Genomic DNA, 25170 nt, shown 5'->3' on the forward strand with positions numbered 1-25170 from the left:
GCTGGCAGGCCGAAATAGCTCAGTTGGGAGAGTGTTAGACTGAAGATCTAAAGGTCCCTGGTTCGATCCCGGGTTTCGGCACATTTTGAACTTCTGCTTTGCATGCCACAAAGACTATTTTGAGTCAACTCATATTGACTTTGTTTATAATGATCAAACCCTTTTATCAAGATAATCGACAATACAATTAATTCAACATATTATTTACTTTCTGTCTTTCTTTCAAACTTACTTCCACCTCTCTTGTATTCAACTTTGCCTCCTTTATTTCCCAATTCTTCCTTTAATTGAAAGTAAAGCTTTGCCTGCATCAGCCTCCAGTTCCCCTTATACAAAACTGTTAGTAGTCAGATGACCTAGCTTGCCGACCCTCGCCATATAGGTCTGTGTTTCTGAGTATAAGTCCATTCATAGTTTACAAACATCATCTAACTAACTTGGCTCCTAAAAAGGAAATTCACCCATCAGACCAATTTAGCTACTGAATAATACTGGACAATTTAACACATAACTGCACATGCAGATAGAGTGACCAGGTTCTGCATTTTTCTTTAACAATTATAAAAAATACAACAGAAAGCCAAAATTGCCAGCTGGATGAAATAGCTCAGTTGGGAGAGCAGTAGACTGAAGGTCTAAAGGTCCCTGGTTCAATCCCGGGTTTAGGCACATTTTGAACTTCTGCTTTGCATGCCACAAATGCTATTTGGAGTCAACTCATATTGACGTTGTTTATAATGATCAAAACCTTTTATCAAGCTGATCGATAAGACAACCATTTCAACATATTTTTTACATTCTGTCTTTCTGTCAAACTTGCTTCCACCTCTCTTGTATTCAACTTTACCTGCTTTATTTGCCAATTCTTCCTTTAATTGAAAGTAAAGCTTTGCCTGCATCAGCCTCGAGTTCCCCTTATACAAAACTGTTAGTAGTCAGATGACCTAGTTTGCCTACCCTCGCCATATAGGTCTGTGTGTCTGAGTATAAGTCCATTCATAGTTTACAAACATCTTCTAACTAACTTGGCTCCTAAAAAGGAAATTCACCCATCAGACCAATTTAGCTGCTGAATAATATTGGACAATTTAACACATAACTGCACATGCAGATAGAATGACCAGGGTCTGCATTTATCTTTAACAATTATCAAAAATACAACAGAAAGCCAAAATGGCCAGCTGGATGAAATAGCTCAGTTGGGAGAGTGTTAGATTGAAAATCTAAAAGTCCCTTGTTCAATGCTGGGTTTCGGAAAAGTCTGAGAGGTTTCTTGCTTCTCACAAAATATTTCTTGGTATCAGCTCAAGTTTTTCTTTCTTTATTTATCAAAATATTTGATCAACTGATCGACAACATGATCAATTCAACATAGAATTGTCTTTCTGTCCTCCTTCTAAATGTGCTTCCACCTCTCTTGCATTCAGCTTCGACTACAAATGTTTCCTATTTCATGCTTTTTTGTAAAGTAAACTCTTGTCTGCATCAGCTTCCACTTCTTCTTGAACACAGATTTCAGTATTCAGATGACATAGCTTACCTACTCAGGCCAAATACCTCTGTGTAATATGGTGCTAGTCCATTCAGAGTAAAAAAAAAAATCTACCTAACCTGGATCCGAAAAATGCTATTTACCTATTGCACCCGTTAACTGATGAATGATACAGGACATCTTAAAACATAGCTCTAGCATGAGGATGAGCATCTATTTTCTTGGGAAGTTTAAAAGAAAGGATGAAGACCCAAACTACCAGCAGGCTGAAATAGCTCAGTTGGGAGAGCGTTAGAGTGAAGATCTAAAGGTCCCTGGTTCAATCCTGGGTTTCGGCACAATTTCAACTTCTGCTTTTCATGTCACAAAAGCTGTTTGGAGTTAAATCAACGCTCTTCTTTATCAAAACCTTTCATCAATCTGATCAACAACACAATCAATTCAACATATTATTTACTTTCTGTCTTCCTTTCAAACTTGCTTCCACCTCTCTTGTATTCAACTATGCCTCATTTATTTGCAACTTCTTGCTTTATTTTAAAGTAAAGCTTTGCCTGCATCAGCCTCCAATTCCCCTTATACAAAACTGTCAGTAGTCAGATGACATAGCTTGTACACCCTGGCCATATAGGTCTGTGTTTCAGAGTATAAGTCAATTCAGAGTTTAGAAAAAAAATTCTACCTACCTTGTCCCCTAAAAAGGATATTCACACATCAGACCAAGTTACCTGCTGAATGATACTGGACACTTTAACACATAACTATAAACGAAAATAGAATGACCAGGTTCTGTATGTATCGTCTACAATTATTAATAATACATCAGGAGGCCACAGGGACTTGTTGGCTGAAATATCTCAGTTGGGAGATCGTTAGACTGAAGAGCTTAAGGTACCTGATTCAATACTGACTTTCAGCACAGTGCAAGGGGATCCTACATTCTTGCAAAATATTTCTTGAAATCAGCTCTAGTTTTTTTTTCTTTATTTCTCAAAATATTTTATCAACTGATCAACAACATGATAACTTCAACAAAAACTTGTCTTTCTGTCCTCCTTCTAAACTTGCTTCCACCTCTCTTGCCATCAGCTTTGATGACGAATTTATCCCATTTTATACTTTTTTCAAAGTAAACTCTTGTCTGCATCAGCTTTCACTTCTCCTTGAACAAAGTTGTCAGTATTGAGATGACATAGCTTACCTACTCAGGCGACATACGTCTGTGTAATACAGTGCTGGTCCACTCAGAGTTTTAAAAGAAAAACGACCTAACATTTATCCCAAAAACGCTACTCACCCATTTCACCAGTTAGCTGCTGAACAATGCAGGACACATTAAAACACAGCTCTAACCTCAGATTGAAAATCCAGGTTCTGCATCTCTGTTCTGGGATTGTTCAAAAAAAGAGGCTGAATACTATAGCTGCTGGCAGGCCGAAATAGCTCAGTTGGGAGAGCGTTAGACTGAAGATCTAAAGGTCCCTGGTTCGATCCCGGGTTTCGGCACATTTTGAACTTCTGCTTTGCATGCCACAAAGACTATTTTGAGTCAACTCATATTGACTTTGTTTATAATGATCAAAACCTTTTATCAAGATAATCGACAATACAATTAATTCAACATATTATTTACTTTCTGTCTTTCTTTCAAACTTGCTTCCACCTCTCTTGTATTCAACTTTGCCTCCTTTATTTCCCAATTCTTCCTTTAATTGAAAGTAAAGCTTTGCCTGCATCAGCCTCCAGTTCCCCTTATACAAAACTGTTAGTAGTCAGATGACCTAGCTTGCCGACCCTCGCCATATAGGTCTGTGTTTCTGAGTATAAGCCCATTCATAGTTTACAAACATCATCTAACTAACTTGGCTCCTAAAAAGGAAATTCACCCATCAGACCAATTTAGCTACTGAATAATACTGGACAATTTAACACATAACTGCACATGCAGATAGAGTGACCAGGTTCTGCATTTATCTTTAACAATTATAAAAAATACAACAGAAAGCCAAAATTGCCAGCTGGATGAATTAGCTCAGTTGGAAGAGCAGTAGACTGAAGATCTAAAGGTCCCTGGTTCAATCCCGGGTTTAGGCACATTTTGAACTTCTGCTTTGCATGCCACAAATGCTATTTGGAGTCAACTCATATTGACGTTGTTTATAATGATCAAAACCTTTTATCAAGCTGATCGATAAGACAACCATTTCAACATATTTTTTACATTCTGTCTTTCTGTAAAACTTGCTTCCACCTCTCTTGTATTCAACTTTACCTGCTTTATTTGCCAATTCTTCCTTTAATTGAAAGTAAAGCTTTGCCTGCATCAGCCTCGAGTTCCCCTTATACAAAACTGTTAGTAGTCAGATGACCTAGTTTGCCTACCCTCGCCATATAGGTCTGTGTGTCTGAGTATAAGTCCATTCATAGTTTACAAACATCTTCTAACTAACTTGGCTCCTAAAAAGGAAATTCACCCATCAGACCAATTTAGCTGCTGAATAATATTGGACAATTTATCACATAACTGCACATGCAGATAGAATGACCAGGGTCTGCATTTATCTTTAACAATTATCAAAAATACAACAGAAAGCCAAAATGGCCAGCTGGATGAAATAGCTCAGTTGGGAGAGTGTTAGATTGAAAATCTAAAAGTCCCTTGTTCAATGCTGGGTTTCGGAAAAGTCTGAGAGGTTTCTTGCTTCTCACAAAATATTTTTTGGTATCAGCTCAAGTTTTTCTTTATTTATCAAAATATTTGATAAACTGATCGACAACATGATCAATTCAACATAGAATTGTCTTTCTGTCCTCCTTCTAAATTTGCTTCCACCTCTCTTGCATTCAGCTTAGACTACAAATGTTTCCTATTTCATGCTTTTTTGTAAAGTAAACTCTTGTCTGCATCAGCTTCCACTTCTCCTTGAACACAGATTTCAGTATTCAGATGACATAGCTTACCTACTCAGGCCAAATACCTCTGTGTAATATGGTGCTAGTCCATTCAGAGTAAAAAACAAAAGCTACCTAACCTGGATCCGAAAAATGCTATTTACCTATTGCACCCGTTAACTGATGAATGATACAGGACATCTTAAAACATAGCTCTAGCATGAGGTTGAGCATCTATTTTCTTGGGAAGTTTAAAAGAAAGGATGAAGACGCAACCTACCAGCAGGCCGAAATAGCTCAGTTGGGAGAGCGTTAGACTGAAGATCTAAAGGTCCCTGGTTCAATCCCGGGTTTCGGCACAATTTCAACTTCTGCTTTTCATGTCACAAAAGCTGTTTGGAGTTAAATCAACGCTCTTCTTTATCAAAACCTTTTATCAATCTGATCAACAACACAATCAATTCAACATATTATTTACTTTCTGTCTTCCTTTCAAACTTGCTTCCACCTCTCTTGTATTCAACTATGCCTCATTTATTTGAAACTTCTTGCTTTATTTTAAAGTAAAGCTTTGCCTGCATCAGCCTCCAATTCCCCTTATACAAAACTGTCAGTAGTCAGATGACATAGCTTGTACACCCTGGCCATATAGGTCTGTGTTTCAGAGTATAAGTCAATTCAGAGTTTAGAAAAAAAAATTCTACCTACATTGTCCCCTAAAAAGGATATTCACTCATCAGACCAAGTTACCTGCTGAATGATACTGGACACTTTAACACATAACTATAAACGAAAATAGAATGACCAGGTTCTGTATGTATCGTCTACAATTATTAATAATACATCAGGAGGCCACAGGGACTTGTTGGCTGAAATATCTCAGTTGGGAGATCGTTAGACTGAAGAGCTTAAGGTACCTGATTCAATCCTGACTTTCAGCACAGTGCGAGGGGATCCTACATTCTTGCAAAATATTTCTTGAAATCAGCTCTAGGTTTTTTTTTCTTTATTTCTCAAAATATTTTATCAACTGATCAACAACATGATAACTTCAACAAAAAGTTGTCTTTCTGTCCTCCTTCTAAACTTGCTTCCACCTCTCTTGCCATCAGCTTTGATGACGAATTTATCCCATTTTATACTTTTTTCAAAGTAAACTCTTGTCTGCATCAGCTTTCACTTCTCCTTGAACAAAGTTGTCAGTATTGAGATGACATAGCTTACCTACTCAGGCGACATACGTCTGTGTAATACAGTGCTGGTCCACTTAGAGTTTTAAAAGAAAAACGACCTAACATTTATCCCAAAAACGCTACTCACCCATTTCACCAGTTAGCTGCTGAACAATGCAGGACACATTAAAACACAGCTCTAACCTCAGATTGAAAATCCAGGTTCTGCATCTCTGTTCTGGGATTGTTCAAAAAAAGAGGCTGAATACTATAACTGCTGGCAGGCCGAAATAGCTCAGTTGGGAGAGCGTTAGACTGAAGCTCTAAAGGTCCCTGGTTCGATCCCGGGTTTCAGCACATTTTGAACTTCTGCTTTGCATGCCACAAAGACTATTTTGAGTCAACTCATATTGACTTTGTTTATAATGATCAAAACCTTTTATCAAGATAATCAACAATACAATGAATTCAACATATTATTTACTTTCTGTCTTTCTTTCAAACTTGCTTCCACCTCTCTTGTATTCACCTTTGCCTCCTTTATTTCCCAATTCTTCCTTTAATTGAAAGTAAAGCTTTGCCTGCATCAGCCTCCAGTTCCCCTTATACAAAACTGTTAGTAGTCAGATGACCTAGCTTGCCGACCCTCGCCATATAGGTCTGTGTTTCTGAGTATAAGTCCATTCATAGTTTACAAACATCATCTAACTAACTTGGCTCCTAAAAAGGAAATTCACCCATCAGACCAATTTAGCTACTGAATAATACTGGACAATTTAACACATAACTGCATATGCAGATAGAGTGACCAGGTTCTGCATTTATCTTTAACAATTATAAAAAATACAACAGAAAGCCAAAATTGCCAGCTGGATGAAATAGCTCAGTTGGGAGAGCAGTAGACTGAAGATCTAAAGGTCCCTGGTTCAATCCCGGATTTAGGCACATTTTGAACTTCTGCTTTGCATGCCACAAATGCTATTTGGAGTCAACTCATATTGACGTTGTTTATAATGATCAAAACCTTTTATCAAGCTGATCGATAAGACAACCATTTCAACATATTTTTTACATTCTGTCTTTCTGTCAAACTTGCTTCCACCTCTCTTGTATTCAACTTTACCTGCTTTATTTGCCAATTCTTCCTTTAATTGAAAGTAAAGCTTTGCCTGCATCAGCCTCGAGTTCCCCTTATACAAAACTGTTAGTAGTCAGATGACCTAGTTTGCCTACCCTCGCCATATAGGTCTGTGTGTCTGAGTATAAGCCCATTCATAGTTTACAAACATCTTCTAACTAACTTGGCTCCTAAAAAGGAAATTCACCCATCAGACCAATTTAGCTGCTGAATAATATTGGACAATTTAACACATAACTGCACATGCAGATAGAATGACCAGGGTCTGCATTTATCTTTAACAATTATCAAAAATACAACAGAAAGCCAAAATGGCCAGCTGGATGAAATAGCTCAGTTGGGAGAGTGTTAGATTGAAAATCTAAAAGTCCCTTGTTCAATGCTGGGTTTCGGAAAAGTCTGAGAGGTTTCTTGCTTCTCACAAAATATTTCTTGGTATCAGCTCAAGTTTTTCTTTCTTTATTTATCAAAATATTTGATCAACTGATCGACAACATGATCAATTCAACATAGAATTGTATTTCTGTCCTCCTTCTAAATTTGCTTCCACCTCTCTTGCATTCAGCTTCGACTACAAATGTTTCCTATTTCATGCTTTTTTGTAAAGTAAACTCTTGTCTGCATCATCTTCCACTTCTCCTTGAACACAGATTTCAGTATTCAGATGACATAGCTTACCTACTCAGGCCAAATACCTCTGTGTAATATGGTGCTAGTCCATTCAGAGTAAAAAAAAAAGCTACCTAACCTGGATCCGAAAAATGCTATTTACCTATTGCACCCGTTAACTGATGAATGATACAGGACATCTTAAAACATAGCTCTAGCATGAGGTTGAGCATCTATTTTCTTGGGAAGTTTAAAAGAAAGGATGAAGACCCAAACTACCAGCAGGCTGAAATAGCTCAGTAGGGAGAGCGTTAGACTGAAGATCTAAAGGTCCCTGGTTCAATCCCGGGTTTCGGCACAATTTCAACTTCTGCTTTTCATGTCACAAAAGCTGTTTGTGTTGTTGATCAGATTGATAAAAGGTTTTGATAAAGAAGAGCGTTGATTTAACTCCAATCAATTCAACATATTATTTACTTTCTGTCTTTCTTTCAAACTTGCTTCCACCTCTCTTGTATTCAACTATGCCTCATTTATTTGCAACTTCTTGCTTTATTTTAAAGTAAAGCCTTGCCTGCATCAGCCTCCAATTCCCCTTATACAAAACTGTCAGTAGTCAGATGACATAGCTTGTACACCCTGGCCATATAGGTCTGTGTTTCAGAGTATAAGTCAATTCAGAGTTTAGAAAAAAAAATTCTACCTACCTTGTCCCCTAAAAAGGATATTCACTCATCAGACCAAGTTACCTGCTGAATGATACTGGACACTTTAACACATAACTATAAACGAAAATAGAATGACCAGGTTCTGTATGTATCGTCTACAATTATTAATAATACATCAGGAGGCCACAGGGACTTGTTGGCTGAAATATCTCAGTTGGGAGATCGTTAGACTGAAGAGCTTAAGGTACCTGATTCAATCCTGACTTTCAGCACAGTGCGAGGGGATCCTACATTCTTGCAAAATATTTCTTGAAATCAGCTCTAGTTTTTTTTTCTTTATTTCTCAAAATATTTTATCAACTGATCAACAACATGATAACTTCAACAAAAAGTTGTCTTTCTGTCCTCCTTCTAAACTTGCTTCCACCTCTCTTGCCATCAACTTTGATGACGAATTTATCCCATTTTATACTTTTTTCAAAGTAAACTCTTGTCTGCATCAGCTTTCACTTCTCCTTGAACAAAGTTGTCAGTATTGAGATGACATAGCTTACCTACTCAGGCGACATACGTCTGTGTAATACAGTGCTGGTCCACTTAGAGTTTTAAAAGAAAAACGACCTAACATTTATCCCAAAAACGCTACTCACCCATTTCACCAGTTAGCTGCTGAACAATGCAGGACACATTAAAACACAGCTCTAACCTCAGGTTGAAAATCCAGGTTCTGCATCTCTGTTCTGGGATTGTTCAAAAAAAGAGGCTGAATACTATAGCTGCTGGCAGGCCGAAATAGCTCAGTTGGGAGAGCATTAGACTGAAGATCTAAAGGTCCCTGGTTCGATCCCGGGTTTCGGCACATTTTGAACTTCTGCTTTGCATGCCACAAAGACTATTTTGAGTCAACTCATATTGACTTTGTTTATAATGATCAAAACCTTTTATCAAGATAATCGACAATACAATTAATTCAACATATTATTTACTTTCTGTCTTTCTTTCAAACTTGCTTCCACCTCTCTTGTATTCAACTTTGCCACCTTTATTTCCCAATTCTTCCTTTAATTGAAAGTAAAGCTTTGCCTGCATCAGCCTCCAGTTCCCCTTATACAAAACTGTTAGTAGTCAGATGACCTAGCTTGCCGACCCTCGCCATATAGGTCTGTGTTTCTGAGTATAAGTCCATTCATAGTTTACAAACATCATCTAACTAACTTGGCTCCTAAAAAGGAAATTCACCCATCAGACCAATTTAGCTACTGAATAATACTGGACAATTTAACACATAACTGCACATGCAGATAGAGTGACCAGGTTCTGCATTTATCTTTAACAATTATAAAAAATACAACAGAAAGCCAAAATTGCCAGCTGGATGAAATAGCTCAGTTGGGAGAGCAGTAGACTGAAGATCTAAAGGTCCCTGGTTCAATCCCGGGTTTAGGCACATTTTGAACTTCTGCTTTGCATGCCACAAATGCTATTTGGAGTCAACTCATATTGACGTTGTTTATAATGATCAAAACCTTTTATCAAGCTGATCGATAAGACAACCATTTCAACATATTTTTTACATTCTGTCTTTCTGTCAAACTTGCTTCCACCTCTCTTGTATTCAACTTTACCTGCTTTATTTGCCAATTCTTCCTTTAATTGAAAGTAAAGCTTTGCCTGCATCAGCCTCGAGTTCCCCTTATACAAAACTGTTAGTAGTCAGATGACCTAGTTTGCCTACCCTCGCCATATAGGTCTGTGTGTCTGAGTATAAGTCCATTCATAGTTTACAAACATCTTCTAACTAACTTGGCTCCTAAAAAGGAAATTCACCCATCAGACCAATTTAGCTGCTGAATAATATTGGACAATTTAACACATAACTGCACATGCAGATAGAATGACCAGGGTCTGCATTTATCTTTAACAATTATCAAAAATACAACAGAAAGCCAAAATGGCCAGCTGGATGAAATAGCTCAGTTGGGAGAGTGTTAGATTAAAAATCTGAAAGTCCCTTGTTCAATGCTGGGTTTCGGAAAAGTCTGAGAGGTTTCTTGCTTCTCACAAAATATTTCTTGGTATCAGCTCAAGTTTTTATTTCTTTATTTATCAAAATATTTGATCAACTGATCGACAACATGATCAATTCAACATAGAATTGTCTTTCTGTCCTCCTTCTAAATGTGCTTCCACCTCTCTTGCATTCAGCTTCGACTACAAATGTTTCCTATTTCATGCTTTTTTGTAAAGTAAACTCTTGTCTGCATCAGCTTCCACTTCTCCTTGAACACAGATTTCAGTATTCAGATGACATAGCTTACCTACTCAGGCCAAATACCTCTGTGTAATATGGTGATAGTCCATTCAGAGTAAAAAAAAAAGCTACCTAACCTGGATCCGAAAAATGCTATTTACCTATTGCACCCGTTAACTGATGAATGATACAGGACATCTTAAAACATAGCTCTAGCATGAGGATGAGCATCTATTTTCTTGGGAAGTTTAAAAGAAAGGATGAAGACCCAAACTACCAGCAGGCTGAAATAGCTCAGTTGGGAGAGCGTTAGAGTGAAGATCTAAAGGTCCCTGGTTCAATCCTGGGTTTCGGCACAATTTCAACTTCTGCTTTTCATGTCACAAAAGCTGTTTGGAGTTAAATCAACGCTCTTCTTTATCAAAACCTTTCATCAATCTGATCAACAACACAATCAATTCAACATATTATTTACTTTCTGTCTTCCTTTCAAACTTGCTTCCACCTCTCTTGTATTCAACTATGCCTCATTTATTTGCAACTTCTTGCTTTATTTTAAAGTAAAGCCTTGCCTGCATCAGCCTCCAATTCCCCTTATACAAAACTGTCAGTAGTCAGATGACATAGCTTGTACTCCCTGGCCATATAGGTCTGTGTTTCAGAGTATAAGTCAATTCAGAGTTTAGAAAAAAAAATTCTACCTACAACGTCCCCTAAAAAGGATATTCACTCATCAGACCAAGTTACCTGCTGAATGATACTGGACACTTTAACACATAACTATAAACGAAAATAGAATGACCAGGTTCTGTATGTATCGTCTACAATTATTAATAATACATCAGGAGGCCACAGGGACTTGTTGGCTGAAATATCTCAGTTGGGAGATCGTTAGACTGAAGAGCTTAAGGTACCTGATTCAATCCTGACTTTCAGCACAGTGCGAGGGGATCCTACATTCTTGCAAAATATTTCTTGAAATCAGCTCTAGTTTTTTTTTCTTTATTTCTCAAAATATTTTATCAACTGATCAACAACATGATAACTTCAACAAAAAGTTGTCTTTCTGTCCTCCTTCTAAACTTGCTTCCACCTCTCTTGCCATCAGCTTTGATGACGAATTTATCCCATTTTATACTTTTTTCAAAGTAAACTCTTGTCTGCATCAGCTTTCACTTCTCCTTGAACAAAGTTGTCAGTATTGAGATGACATAGCTTACCTACTCAGGCGACATACGTCTGTGTAATACAGTGCTGGTCCACTTAGAGTTTTAAAAGAAAAACGACCTAACATTTATCCCAAAAACGCTACTCACCCATTTCACCAGTTAGCTGCTGAACAATGCAGGACACATTAAAACACAGCTCTAACCTCAGATTGAAAATCCAGGTTCTGCATCTCTGTTCTGGGATTGTTCAAAAAAAGAGGCTGAATATTATAGCTGCTGGCAGGCCGAAATAGCTCAGTTGGGAGAGCGTTAGACTGAAGATCTAAAGGTCCCTGGTTCGATCCCGGGTTTCGGCACATTTTGAACTTCTGCTTTGCATGCCACAAAGACTATTTTGAGTCAACTCATATTGACTTTGTTTATAATGATCAAAACCTTTTATCAAGATAATCGACAATACAATTAATTCAACATATTATTTACTTTCTGTCTTTCTTTCAAACTTGCTTCCACCTCTCTTGTATTCAACTTTGCCTCCTTTATTTCCCAATTCTTCCTTTAATTGAAAGTAAAGCTTTGCCTGCATCAGCCTCCAGTTCCCCTTATACAAAACTGTTAGTAGTCAGATGACCTAGCTTGCCGACCCTCGCCATATAGGTCTGTGTTTCTGAGTATAAGTCCATTCATAGTTTACAAACATCATCTAACTAACTTGGCTCCTAAAAAGGAAATTCACCCATCAGACCAATTTAGCTACTGAATAATACTGGACAATTTAACACATAACTGCACATGCAGATAGAGTGACCAGGTTCTGCATTTTTCATTAACAATTATAAAAAATACAACAGAATGCCAAAATTGCCAGCTGGATGAAATAGCTCAGTTGGGAGAGCAGTAGACTGAAGATCTAAAGGTCCCTGGTTCAATCCCGGGTTTAGGCACATTTTGAACTTCTGCTTTGCATGCCACAAATGCTATTTGGAGTCAACTCATATTGACGTTGTTTATAATGATCAAAACCTTTTATCAAGCTGATCGATAAGACAACCATTTCAACATATTTTTTACATTCTGTCTTTCTGTCAAACTTGCTTCCACCTCTCTTGTATTCAACTTTACCTGCTTTATTTGCCAATTCTTCCTTTAATTGAAAGTAAAGCTTTGCCTGCATCAGCCTCGAGTTCCCCTTATACAAAACTGTTAGTAGTCAGATGACCTAGTTTGCCTACCCTCGCCATATAGGTCTGTGTGTCTGAGTATAAGTCCATTCATAGTTTACAAACATCTTCTAACTAACTTGGCTCCTAAAAAGGAAATTCACCCATCAGACCAATTTAGCTGCTGAATAATATTGGACAATTTAACACATAACTGCACATGCAGATAGAATGACCAGGGTCTGCATTTATCTTTAACAATTATCAAAAATACAACAGAAAGCCAAAATGGCCAGCTGGATGAAATAGCTCAGTTGGGAGAGTGTTAGATTGAAAATCTAAAAGTCCCTTGTTCAATGCTGGGTATCGGAAAAGTCTGAGAGGTTTCTTGCTTCTCACAAAATATTTCTTGGAATCAGCTCAAGTTTTTCTTTCTTTATTTATCAAAATATTTGATCAACTGATCGACAACATGATCAATTCAACATAGAATTGTCTTTCTGTCCTCCTTCTAAATGTGCTTCCACCTCTCTTGCATTCAGCTTCGACTACAAATGTTTCCTATTTCATGCTTTTTTGTAAAGTAAACTCTTGTCTGCATCAGCTTCCACTTCTCCTTGAACACAGATTTCAGTATTCAGATGACATAGCTTACCTACTCAGGCCAAATACCTCTGTGTAATATGGTGCTAGTCCATTCAGAGTAAAAAAAAAAGCTACCTAACCTGGATCCGAAAAATGCTATTTACCTATTGCACCCGTTAACTGATGAATGATACAGGACATCTTAAAACATAGCTCTAGCATGAGGATGAGCATCTATTTTCTTGGGAAGTTTAAAAGAAAGGATGAAGACCCAAACTACCAGCAGGCTGAAATAGCTCAGTTGGGAGAGCGTTAGAGTGAAGATCTAAAGGTCCCTGGTTCAATCCTGGGTTTCGGCACAATTTCAACTTCTGCTTTTCATGTCACAAAAGCTGTTTGGAGTTAAATCAACGCTCTTCTTTATCAAAACCTTTCATCAATCTGATCAACAACACAATCAATTCAACATATTATTTACTTTCTGTCTTCCTTTCAAACTTGCTTCCACCTCTCTTGTATTCAACTATGCCTCATTTATTTGCAACTTCTTGCTTTATTTTAAAGTAAAGCTTTGCCTGCATCAGCCTCCAATTCCCCTTATACAAAACTGTCAGTAGTCAGATGACATAGCTTGTACACCCTGGCCATATAGGTCTGTGTTTCAGAGTATAAGTCAATTCAGAGTTTAGAAAAAAAATTCTACCTACCTTGTCCCCTAAAAAGGATATTCACACATCAGACCAAGTTACCTGCTGAATGATACTGGACACTTTAACACATAACTATAAACGAAAATAGAATGACCAGGTTCTGTATGTATCGTCTACAATTATTAATAATACATCAGGAGGCCACAGGGACTTGTTGGCTGAAATATCTCAGTTGGGAGATCGTTAGACTGAAGAGCTTAAGGTACCTGATTCAATCCTGACTTTCAGCACAGTGCGAGGGGATCCTACATTCTTGCAAAATATTTCTTGAAATCAGCTCTAGTTTTTTTTTCTTTATTTCTCAAAATATTTTATCAACTGATCAACAACATGATAACTTCAACAAAAAGTTGTCTTTCTGTCCTCCTTCTAAACTTGCTTCCACCTCTCTTGCCATCAGCTTTGATGACGAATTTATCCCATTTTATACTTTTTTCAAAGTAAACTCTTGTCTGCATCAGCTTTCACTTCTCCTTGAACAAAGTTGTCAGTATTGAGATGACATAGCTTACCTACTCAGGCGACATACGTCTGTGTAATACAGTGCTGGTCCACTCAGAGTTTTAAAAGAAAAACGACCTAACATTTATCCCAAAAACGCTACTCACCCATTTCACCAGTTAGCTGCTGAACAATGCAGGACACATTAAAACACAGCTCTAACCTCAGATTGAAAATCCAGGTTCTGCATCTCTGTTCTGGGATTGTTCAAAAAAAGAGGCTGAATACTATAGCTGCTGGCAGGCCGAAATAGCTCAGTTGGGAGAGCGTTAGACTGAAGATCTAAAGGTCCCTGGTTCGATCCCGGGTTTCGGCACATTTTGAACTTCTGCTTTGCATGCCACAAAGACTATTTTGAGTCAACTCATATTGACTTTGTTTATAATGATCAAAACCTTTTATCAAGATAATCGACAATACAATTAATTCAACATATTATTTACTTTCTGTCTTTCTTTCAAACTTGCTTCCACCTCTCTTGTATTCAACTTTGCCACCTTTATTTCCCAATTCTTCCTTTAATTGAAAGTAAAGCTTTGCCTGCATCAGCCTCCAGTTCCCCTTATACAAAACTGTTAGTAGTCAGATGACCTAGCTTGCCGACCCTCGCCATATAGGTCTGTGTTTCTGAGTATAAGTCCATTCATAGTTTACAAACATCATCTAACTAACTTGGCTCCTAAAAAGGAAATTCACCCATCAGACCAATTTAGCTACTGAATAATACTGGACAATTTAACACATAACTGCACATGCAGATAGAGTGACCAGGTTCTGCATTTATCTTTAACAATTATAAAAAATACAACAGAAAGCCAAAATTGCCAGCTGGATGAAATAGCTCAGTTGGAACAGCAGTAGACTGAAGATCTAAAGGTCCCTGGTTCAATCCCGGGTTTAGGCACATTTTGAACTTCTGCTTTGCATGCCACAAATGCCATTTGGAGTCAACTCATATTGACGTTGTTTATAATGATCAAAACCTTTTATCAAGCTGATCGATAAGACAACCATTTCAACATATTTTTTACATTCTGTCTTTCTGTAAAACTTGCTTCCACCTCTCTTGTATTCAACTTTACCTGCTTTATTTGCCAATTCTTCCTTTAATTGAAAGTAAAGCTTTGCCTGCATCAGCCTCGAGTTCCCCTTATACAAAACTGTTAGTAGTCAGATGACCTAGTTTGCCTACCCTCGCCATATAGGTCTGTGTGTCTGAGTATAAGTCCATTCATAGTTTACAAACATCTTCTAACTAACTTGGCTCCTAAAAAGGAAATTCACCCATCAGACCAATTTAGCTGCTGAATAATATTGGACAATTTATCACATAACTGCACATGCAGATAGAATGACCAGGGTCTGCATTTATCTTTAACAATTATCAAAAATACAACAGAAAGCCAAAATGGCCAGCTGGATGAAATAGCTCAGTTGGGAGAGTGTTAGATTGAAAATCTAAAAGTCCCTTGTTCAATGCTGGGTTTCGGAAAAGTCTGAGAGGTTTCTTGCTTCTCACAAAATATTTCTTGGTATCAGCTCAAGTTTTTCTTTATTTATCAAAATATTTGATAAACTGATCGACAACATGATCAATTCAACATAGAATTGTCTTTCTGTCCTCCTTCTAAATTTGCTTCCACCTCTCTTGCATTCAGCTTAGACTACAAATGTTTCCTATTTCATGCTTTTTTGTAAAGTAAACTCTTGTCTGCATCAGCTTCCACTTCTCCTTGAACACAGATTTCAGTATTCAGATGACATAGCTTACCTACTCAGGCCAAATACCTCTGTGTAATATGGTGCTAGTCCATTCAGAGTAAAAAACAAAAGCTACCTAACCTGGATCCGAAAAATGCTATTTACCTATTGCACCTGTTAACTGATGAATGATACAGGACATCTTAAAACATAGCTCTAGCATGAGGTTGAGCATCTATTTTCTTGGGAAGTTTAAAAGAAAGGATGAAGACGCAACCTACCAGCAGGCCGAAATAGCTCAGTTGGGAGAGTGTTAGACTGAAGATCTAAAGGTCCCTGGTTCAATCCCGGGTTTCGGCACAATTTCAACTTCTGCTTTTCATGTCACAAAAGCTGTTTGGAGTTAAATCAACGCTCTTCTTTATCAAAACCTTTTATCAATCTGATCAACAACACAATCAATTCAACATATTATTTACTTTCTGTCTTCCTTTCAAACTTGCTTCCACCTCTCTTGTATTCAACTATGCCTCATTTATTTGAAACTTCTTGCTTTATTTTAAAGTAAAGCTTTGCCTGCATCAGCCTCCAATTCCCCTTATACAAAACTGTCAGTAGTCAGATGACATAGCTTGTACACCCTGGCCATATAGGTCTGTGTTTCAGAGTATAAGTCAATTCAGAGTTTAGAAAAAAAAATTCTACCTACATTGTCCCCTAAAAAGGATATTCACTCATCAGACCAAGATACCTGCTGAATGATACTGGACACTTTAACACATAACTATAAACGAAAATAGAATGACCAGGTTCTGTATGTATCGTCTACAATTATTAATAATACATCAGGAGGCCACAGGGACTTGTTGGCTGAAATATCTCAGTTGGGAGATCGTTAGACTGAAGAGCTTAAGGTACCTGATTCAATCCTGACTTTCAGCACAGTGCGAGGGGATCCTACATTCTTTTTTTTTTTTTTTTTTGTTTTAAAAAGTTTTCATTGAACAATAATTCGATTACAAGCACGGGCCTACAACCACCAGGGCCGGCCGCTAAGTACAGAATGAAATATACATTTATCAAAGCTGCAGTCGGTTTCCGGGGGTCGGCCCCGTAATGAGTCCGGATAGTTCTAGAGGCACAGGAGACTTAGATCAAACAAACACAGAAAACTAAAAGAAAAACAAAAGGCGAGGCATAAAGACAAACGGCGCAGGTCAGGCTTCCCCCGGGGAACTCCAGGTCAGACCATTAAGCAGCACACGAAAGGAAGGAGTACCGGGAGGCTGGGGACGGGGGGGGGCCAAGGGAACTGAACGTCAATATGTAGTCCTTCCAAAAGGTGCCCGGAACCGTCAAGGGTCAGGGGGACATGGCGATATCGGTGTCCACCAGGGGGGGCGTACAGATACCCCCGCGATAAGCATTCCATTGCCCCCAGATTCTGCCCCATGCCCCCGGCTTACCACGGGCAACATACACAGTCTTCTCCCTGAACATACACCAGTCCATATTCTCCTTCCATACTGACACGGTGGGCGGCCGCTGGGCACCCCAAAGCTGCGCTATATCTCTCTTGGCAATCATGTTCCCCAGGGCCGCCCACCGAGTCTGAGCCGCGCTATAATCATTGGGCTCCCACACATTCAGGACACAGCGACGCACCTCCGGCAGCAGCACAACCCCAGTGACCTGTCCCATAACCGTATGTACCCGGCGCCAGTAGTCCGCCACCTCGCGGCACTCCCACAGAATATGAAGAAAGGTGGCACTGAGCCCACAACCCCGCTTACAGAGCCCATCGTCGGAATATCCCATCGAGACCAAGCGAGGACCCGTCACATACACCCGGTGAAGAATCTTAAGCTGTACCAACCGGAGACGGGCTGGAATGGCGACCTCTTTGGGGGACGACAGTGCAGACTGCCAGTCCTCGTCGTCCAATTCCACCCCATCCCCCGTCCAAGCCTCCCGAAGGCGCACCAAGAGGTCAGCCCGATGATTAATCAGTTTCTTATAAATTAAAGAAATAGTGCTGTCCGGGACATGTCCGTCAAGTATGCGGTCCTCGAGGGGCGAGGAAACCGGGATCGTGGTCCCCTCTCCAAAGACCGAGAGCAGGGCGTGTCGAACCTGGGCATAGCGGAAGAACTCCCTGTCCGTAAGCTCATATTCGGCCTGAAGAGCCGCGAAAGTCTTAACCGCGCCCTTATGCCACAGGTCTCCCACTTTGCTGATACCAATCGTGTCCCACTGGTCAAACCCCTTCGTAGTCCAGAGGCTCCCCAGGCGATCGGAGGCAAACAAAGGAGTAGCACATGTCAGTCGCTCACCCCAGCCCGTAGCCGCAGTGGCGGCCCTCCAGGTCCGCACAGCAATCTTAGTAGGACCCGTAAGGGTCCGGCCAGCCGAGCGGGAGTACAGCGCCCTGTTATAGTCCCCGCCGGGAAGCAGGAACTTGTCCATCTCATACGCCGGGTTCAGGCCAGGCGCATACGTGGCATGGTTGATGGCCGAAAGCTGCGCGGCCCAATAATACCTGCGAATGTCGGGAAGCGCGATGCCCCCGTCATACCAGGGGAGAGTAAGCTTAGCAAGAGCAATACGCGCCCGCCCGTCCCACACCAGTCTCCTCTGCAGGCTCTCTACCTCCCGAAAGTAGGCCACTGGGATGACGTCGAAGGAATTCTGGAGTGCATAGAGGAACCTGGGAAGGGACATCATTTTGAACAGCGCGGCCCGACCCAGCGGGGAAAGGGGCAGCCTGCACCACCGGGCCGTATCCTCTCGCAACCGCCGAAGCGGACGCAGGAGATTCAGCTCATAGCGAGCCACCGGGTCCAGCGAAACGTATATCCCCAGGTACTTAAAGCCGCTCAGTGATACCTGGATCGGAAGCCGAGGCGGTAGGAGTGGAGGACCACCGGAGATCGGATAGACGCAGGATTTAGACCAATTGATCGTGAGACCCGAATTATTCCCAAAGGAAGTCAGAACGTCAAAGAGGACGTTGAGCGACTGCCGCGGTGAGGTGAGATATAGGAGAATATCGTCCGCATACAGCGAAACCCGATCTTCAAAGCCCGGGGCCCACCGGATCCCTCGAAGCGAGGGCTCCCAGCGGAGCCAAGCCGCGAGTGGCTCCAGGGCGAGAGCGAAGAGCAAAGGGGACAACGGGCATCCCTGCCTCGTGCCCCTGCCGAGGGCAAAGGGCCGAGAGACCCGCCCGTTCACCACCACCTGGGCCATGGGTCCCGTGTACAGAAGCTTCACCCAGCCAATAAATCCTTCCCCAAAGCCAAATTTAGCCAAGACAGCCCAGAGGAATGGCCACTCGATGGTGTCAAAAGCCATCGTGGCATCCAAAGAAACCAGCACGGCCGGTTCGGAGAGGAGCTCCGCCCTGGCAAGGGCGCCATGAAGACGCCGCAAGTTAAGAGCGGTGTTACGATGCGGGATGAATCCGCATTGGTCCGGATGAATCAGATCGCACACGACGCTCAACAGACGATTGGCAAGGACTTTCGCCAGGATCTTAGGCTCCGCATTTAGCAGTGAAATAGGCCGGTAAGAAGTACAGCGATCTCGCGGCTTGTCCTCCTTGGGGATAACAACTATCGTGGCCAAACGCTGATCGGCCGGGAGGGAACCCGCCGCCAGAGACTCACGGAACATGCGACTGAGGAAGGGCGCAAGCTTGTCAGGGCGCAATTTATATAGCTCAATGGGCAGACCGTTAGGACCCATAGCCTTGCCCGAGCGAAGGGAGCGGATCGCGGTCGCTATTTCATCCACCGACAAGGGGGTGTCCAGCCGCTCACGGTCCTCAACGGACAGGCAGGGCAAGGCGATATCCCTCAGTAGAAGGCGAGAGTCGTCCTCATCCCTGTCAGTCACTGGGGAGTACACAGCCCGGAGGTGGTCGGCAAAACATTCCACAATCTCGTCAGGCTCCGTCACACACACACCATCCGCAGCACGCAACTCCGGGACCACACGATTCACTCTCTCCTTCCTGTCCAGCCACGCGATCAACTTTCCCGCCTTGTCCCCGGCATCGTACAGTCGACCCTGCTGCTCCCTATACATAGTTTTGGCCGCGTCAGTGACCAGGGACCTATATTCAAACTGTTTCAGGCTGAGGGCATGGAGCCCGTCCGGAGTAACATTCGCCTCCAAGGCCGACTCCAGCCCCAAGATGTCAGTCTCCAGCCTCACCACTGCCTCACTCTTGACCCTCTTAGCCACCACTATCTGGGAAAGGGCGTGTCCGCGGATCACGGTTTTAAAGGCTTCCCACAGGGACATTGCAGAAGACACCGACCCCTCGTTATCCAGGAAGTATTGGTCCATAGCCTTAACCAGGCTGTCACGAGTCGTAGGGTCTCGCAGGTACCATGGGTTAATGGGAGCGATCCGCCCTGCAGACCGCGGCCCGGTGTCAAAAACAAGCCACAGCGGAGAATGGTCGGAGATACCCCGCGCCAGGTGCCTGACCTCTCGAATCCGACCAGTCTGCGCCGCGGGCATAAGGAAGTAGTCTAACCTAGAGAGACTCCCATGCGCCCCCGAGTGAAAGGTGAATTGACATTGGGTCGGATGCATTAATCTCCAACTATCCACCAGGCCGAAGGTCTCCAGCATCCCACCCAGCCATGCCTGGGCAGCGGGGAGGGTCCTTGGTGGGTGACGATCCAGTTCACCCGAAACCACAGAATTAAAGTCCCCGCCCATGAGCAGGAGGCTGTCCGGAAGGTCAAGCAGCATTCGACCCAAGTCAGTGAAGGTGGAGTTCTGGAGGCCCGGGGGGACGTAAACTGAAACCAGGGCAAGGGGCTGCCCCTCCCACCTCCCAATCAAACACACATAGCGCCCTCTGTCATCCGAGACTATCTTAGTGATCTCCACCGGAAGTGAGGTTCGCAGCAGAATGCCCACCCCCCTGGAACCAGTTGTGAAACCAGAATGGGCCACGAGGCGGTATCCCCCCCTGTTCATTGCATGGCAAACATTGCCAACCAGATGCGTCTCCTGGAGAAACACCACATCAGGAGTCAAACGACGCAAATATTGCAGTACTACTCCCCGCTTGATACGGTCCCCCAACCCATTGACGTTCCATGACAGAAGCCTCAACCCGTCCCCCCCCATCCCCCCCAATAGATCAAGGGTCCCCCAGCCTGCAGCACAGTTCCCAAATGTGGACAAAAATCAGTACCTCGCCCTGCAAACAAAAAACACACTGCAAAACAAACCCTCCTCCCCCCCAACCCCACCCCAGGACCAACTCCCCCCACCCTGCACCCCTGCGGGCCAAAAAACCCCCCCAACTTGCAGTGTGCCTGTCGCCCCACTAACCCCATTCTACGAAAAGAACCCAGAGGAGGTAAGGGACCCGTCCCCGCCCGCCCCCCTCACTGGTCCTGGTAAAACACAATATGCAAATGAAATAAGACCCGACTGTACAGTGCAAAAAGGCAAAATCAAGGACCAAAAATCATTCTAAAGGGGACCCATCACCTGCGGTGCCCGCAGAGGGTCCGGGACGGCCACCTCCGTCCGGCAGAGAGTCCAGCCAGTCACTTGCAGCCACAGGAGAGTCAAAAAAGGCTGTCCGATCCCCATGTTCCACTCGGAGTTTTGCAGGGTAGAGCATCGAATACTTTAGGCCCAGCTCACGGAGACGACGCTTCACCCCTTGGAATCCCATCCGTTGTTTCTGGACCAGTTGCGTGAAGTCCGGGTAAAAATTGATGGTCGAGTTCTCATGACGAACCGGGCCGTGGGTCCGTGAGGCCTGCAGAATAGCGTCGCGGTCCCTGTAGTAGAACAGTTTGGCCACGATAGGCCTCGGGGGGGCCCCCGGCCGTGGCCGACCGCCCGGAACTCGATGGGCCCGCTCCACGGCAAAGAACTTACTTAGGCCAGCCGAGGACAACTGTTTCAGGATAAGTTCCTCGACCACGAGGTCAACCGGGCGGCCGTCAGAGGACTCCGGTACACCTATGACGCGGATGTTGTTGCGTCGGGCCCGTCCCTCGAAGTCCTCAAGCCGCCGGGCCATATGGTCGTTAACCACCCTGATGTCTCCAAGCGCGGCCCGCAGATCCGACACATCCGCACCGAGGGTGGAGGTCCGTGCGTCGAGAGCCTGGACCTTCTCGTTAGTTTTGGAGAGGTCGGCCCGGATCAGGGTGACATCGATCGCGACAGTGTCAATCTTACGGGCCAGGGCCTCATATTGCGTCGCGATGGTTTCCCTGATGCCATCAATGGCGCCCATAATGTCCTGCAAGGATAGTTCCGTAGTGGCGGTCGCGCCTCCTTCCGCAGTATCCGAGGGGAGGCCAGCAGCGCCAGAGGGCCCCCTGCCCTGGGTGTAGCGGTCCATGTTATTGCTCTGGACTGCCCCCCCGCGGAGGGAAGCCTTGGTCTTGCGGCCCTCGGGACCCCCTTTGCCCCCCATGTGAACACGGTCACCCGAGGGGACCTCCAACCAAGAGGTGTAAGGCACCAGCAAGAAGACCACAAAATGTCGGCATAGGGGGTCCGAGGCGATAGGCGCTCTAGTGGCAGATGAAAGAAAACCTCATGCAGAGGCCCAGGAAGCACCTCTCCACCCCGAGCGCACCTCCCTGCCGGTCTCCTGAAGTGCAAAACCGAAACCGAAAGTGGTGGATCGGCAGCTGGCACCGCGCTGAAGCCGCTGTTGTTCAATTGCAGCCCGGTCCCTCGGGTCACCTTCCCCCGGTCACCTCCGTCGGGTGGGTCCCAAAAGTTCCGACGACGACAACTCAGGATTCCCAGGTCCGATTTGAGTTTTGAAAAGAGATATACGCTCAGCTGGTCTTTATCTCCCAGATTCCATAAGCCACGTCAGGATATTCTCAGGATAAATTCCGAGGAGCAGAGAGGGTCCGGGGAGCCCTGTGCTCACGCGACCATCTTGGATGCGCGCTAGGCTCCTCCTCCGGATCCTACATTCTTGCAAAATATTTCTTGAAATCAGCTCTGGGTTTTTTTTTCTTTATTTCTCAAAATATTTTATCAACTGATCACCAACATGATAACTTCAACAAAAAGTTGTCTTTCTGTCCTCCTTCTAAACTTGCTTCCACCTCTCTTGCCATCAGCTTTGATGACGAATTTATCCCATTTTATACTTTTTTCAAAGTAAACTCTTGTCTGCATCAGCTTTCACTTCTCCTTGAACAAAGTTGTCAGTATTGAGATGACATAGCTTACCTACTCAGGCGACATACGTCTGTGTAATACAGTGCTGGTCCACTTAGAGTTTTAAAAGAAAAACGACCTAACATTTATCCCAAAAACGCTACTCACCCATTTCACCAGTTAGCTGCTGAACAATGCAGGACACATTAAAACACAGCTCTAACCTCAGATTGAAAATCCAGGTTCTGCATCTCTGTTCTGGGATTGTTCAAAAAAAGAGGCTGAATACTATAGCTGCTGGCAGGCCGAAATAGCTCAGTTGGGAGAGCGTTAGACTGAAGATCTAAAGGTCCCTGATTCGATCCCGGGTTTCAGCACATTTTGAACTTCTGCTTTGCATGCCACAAAGACTATTTTGAGTCAACTCATATTGACTTTGTTTATAATGATCAAAACCTTTTATCACGATAATCAACAATACAATGAATTCAACATATTATTTACTTTCTGTCTTTCTTTCAAACTTGCTTCCACCTCTCTTGTATTCAACTTTGCCTCCTTTATTTCCCAATTCTTCCTTTAATTGAAAGTAAAGCTTTGCCTGCATCAGCCTCCAGTTCCCCTTATACAAAACTGTTAGTAGTCAGATGACCTAGCTTGCCGACCCTCGCCATATAGGTCTGTGTTTCTGAGTATAAGTCCATTCATAGTTTACAAACATCATCTAACTAACTTGGCTCCTAAAAAGGAAATTCACCCATCAGAACAATTTAGCTACTGAATAATACTGGACAATTTAACACATAACTGCACATGCAGATAGAGTGACCAGGTTCTGCATTTATCTTTAACAATTATAAAAAATACAACAGAAAGCCAAAATTGCCAGCTGGATGAAATAGCTCAGTTGGGAGAGCAGTAGACTGAAGATCTAAAGGTCCCTGGTTCAATCCCGGGTTTAGGCACATTTTGAACTTCTGCTTTGCATGCCACAAATGCTATTTGGAGTCAACTCATATTGACGTTGTTTATAATGATCAAAACCTTTTATCAAGCTGATCGATAAGACAACCATTTCAACATATTTTTTACATTCTGTCTTTCTGTCAAACTTGCTTCCACCTCTCTTGTATTCAACTTTACCTGCTTTATTTGCCAATTCTTCCTTTAATTGAAAGTAAAGCTTTGCCTGCATCAGCCTCGAGTTCCCCTTATACAAAACTGTTAGTAGTCAGATGACCTAGTTTGCCTACCCTCGCCATATAGGTCTGTGTGTCTGAGTATAAGCCCATTCATAGTTTACAAACATCTTCTAACTAACTTGGCTCCTAAAAAGGAAATTCACCCATCAGACCAATTTAGCTGCTGAATAATATTGGACAATTTAACACATAACTGCACATGCAGATAGAATGACCAGGGTCTGCATTTATCTTTAACAATTATCAAAAATACAACAGAAAGCCAAAATGGCCAGCTGGATGAAATAGCTCAGTTGGGAGAGTGTTAGATTGAAAATCTAAAAGTCCCTTGTTCAATGCTGGGTTTCGGAAAAGTCTGAGAGGTTTCTTGCTTCTCACAAAATATTTCTTGGTATCAGCTCAAGTTTTTCTTTCTTTATTTATCAAAATATTTGATCAACTGATCGACAACATGATCAATTCAACATAGAATTGTATTTCTGTCCTCCTTCTAAATTTGCTTCCACCTCTCTTGCATTCAGCTTCGACTACAAATGTTTCCTATTTCATGCTTTTTTGTAAAGTAAACTCTTGTCTGCATCAGCTTCCACTTCTCCTTGAACACAGATTTCAGTATTCAGATGACATAGCTTACCTACTCAGGCCAAATACCTCTGTGTAATATGGTGCTAGTCCATTCAGAGTAAAAAAAAAAGCTACCTAACCTGGATCCGAAAAATGCTATTTACCTATTGCACCCGTTAACTG

General features: G+C 42.5%; 7 non-coding genes across 7 annotated transcripts; all 7 read left to right on the forward strand.

Annotated features, from left to right (window-relative positions):
* Nucleotides 1-8: 8 nt before the first annotated feature.
* Nucleotides 9-81, forward strand: TRNAF-GAA (transfer RNA phenylalanine (anticodon GAA)). Its single transcript has one exon. It is a non-coding gene; the product is annotated as a tRNA-Phe (tRNA).
* Nucleotides 82-2925: 2844 nt separating this feature from the next.
* TRNAF-GAA (transfer RNA phenylalanine (anticodon GAA)) lies at nt 2926-2998 on the forward strand. The gene has a single exon. It is a non-coding gene; the product is annotated as a tRNA-Phe (tRNA).
* Nucleotides 2999-4670: 1672 nt separating this feature from the next.
* TRNAF-GAA (transfer RNA phenylalanine (anticodon GAA)) lies at nt 4671-4743 on the forward strand. Its single transcript has one exon. It is a non-coding gene; the product is annotated as a tRNA-Phe (tRNA).
* A 4014-nt stretch (nt 4744-8757) lies between these two features.
* Nucleotides 8758-8830, forward strand: TRNAF-GAA (transfer RNA phenylalanine (anticodon GAA)). Its single transcript has one exon. It is a non-coding gene; the product is annotated as a tRNA-Phe (tRNA).
* A 2844-nt stretch (nt 8831-11674) lies between these two features.
* TRNAF-GAA (transfer RNA phenylalanine (anticodon GAA)) lies at nt 11675-11747 on the forward strand. The gene has a single exon. It is a non-coding gene; the product is annotated as a tRNA-Phe (tRNA).
* A 2843-nt stretch (nt 11748-14590) lies between these two features.
* On the forward strand, nt 14591-14663 carry TRNAF-GAA (transfer RNA phenylalanine (anticodon GAA)). Its single transcript has one exon. It is a non-coding gene; the product is annotated as a tRNA-Phe (tRNA).
* Nucleotides 14664-16335: 1672 nt separating this feature from the next.
* TRNAF-GAA (transfer RNA phenylalanine (anticodon GAA)) lies at nt 16336-16408 on the forward strand. The gene has a single exon. It is a non-coding gene; the product is annotated as a tRNA-Phe (tRNA).
* The last annotated feature ends 8762 nt before the right edge of the window (nt 16409-25170 follow it).

This window comes from Triturus cristatus, chromosome 8, assembly GCF_964204655.1.
Source record: "Triturus cristatus chromosome 8, aTriCri1.1, whole genome shotgun sequence".
NCBI classification, from domain to species: domain Eukaryota; kingdom Metazoa; phylum Chordata; class Amphibia; order Caudata; family Salamandridae; genus Triturus; species Triturus cristatus.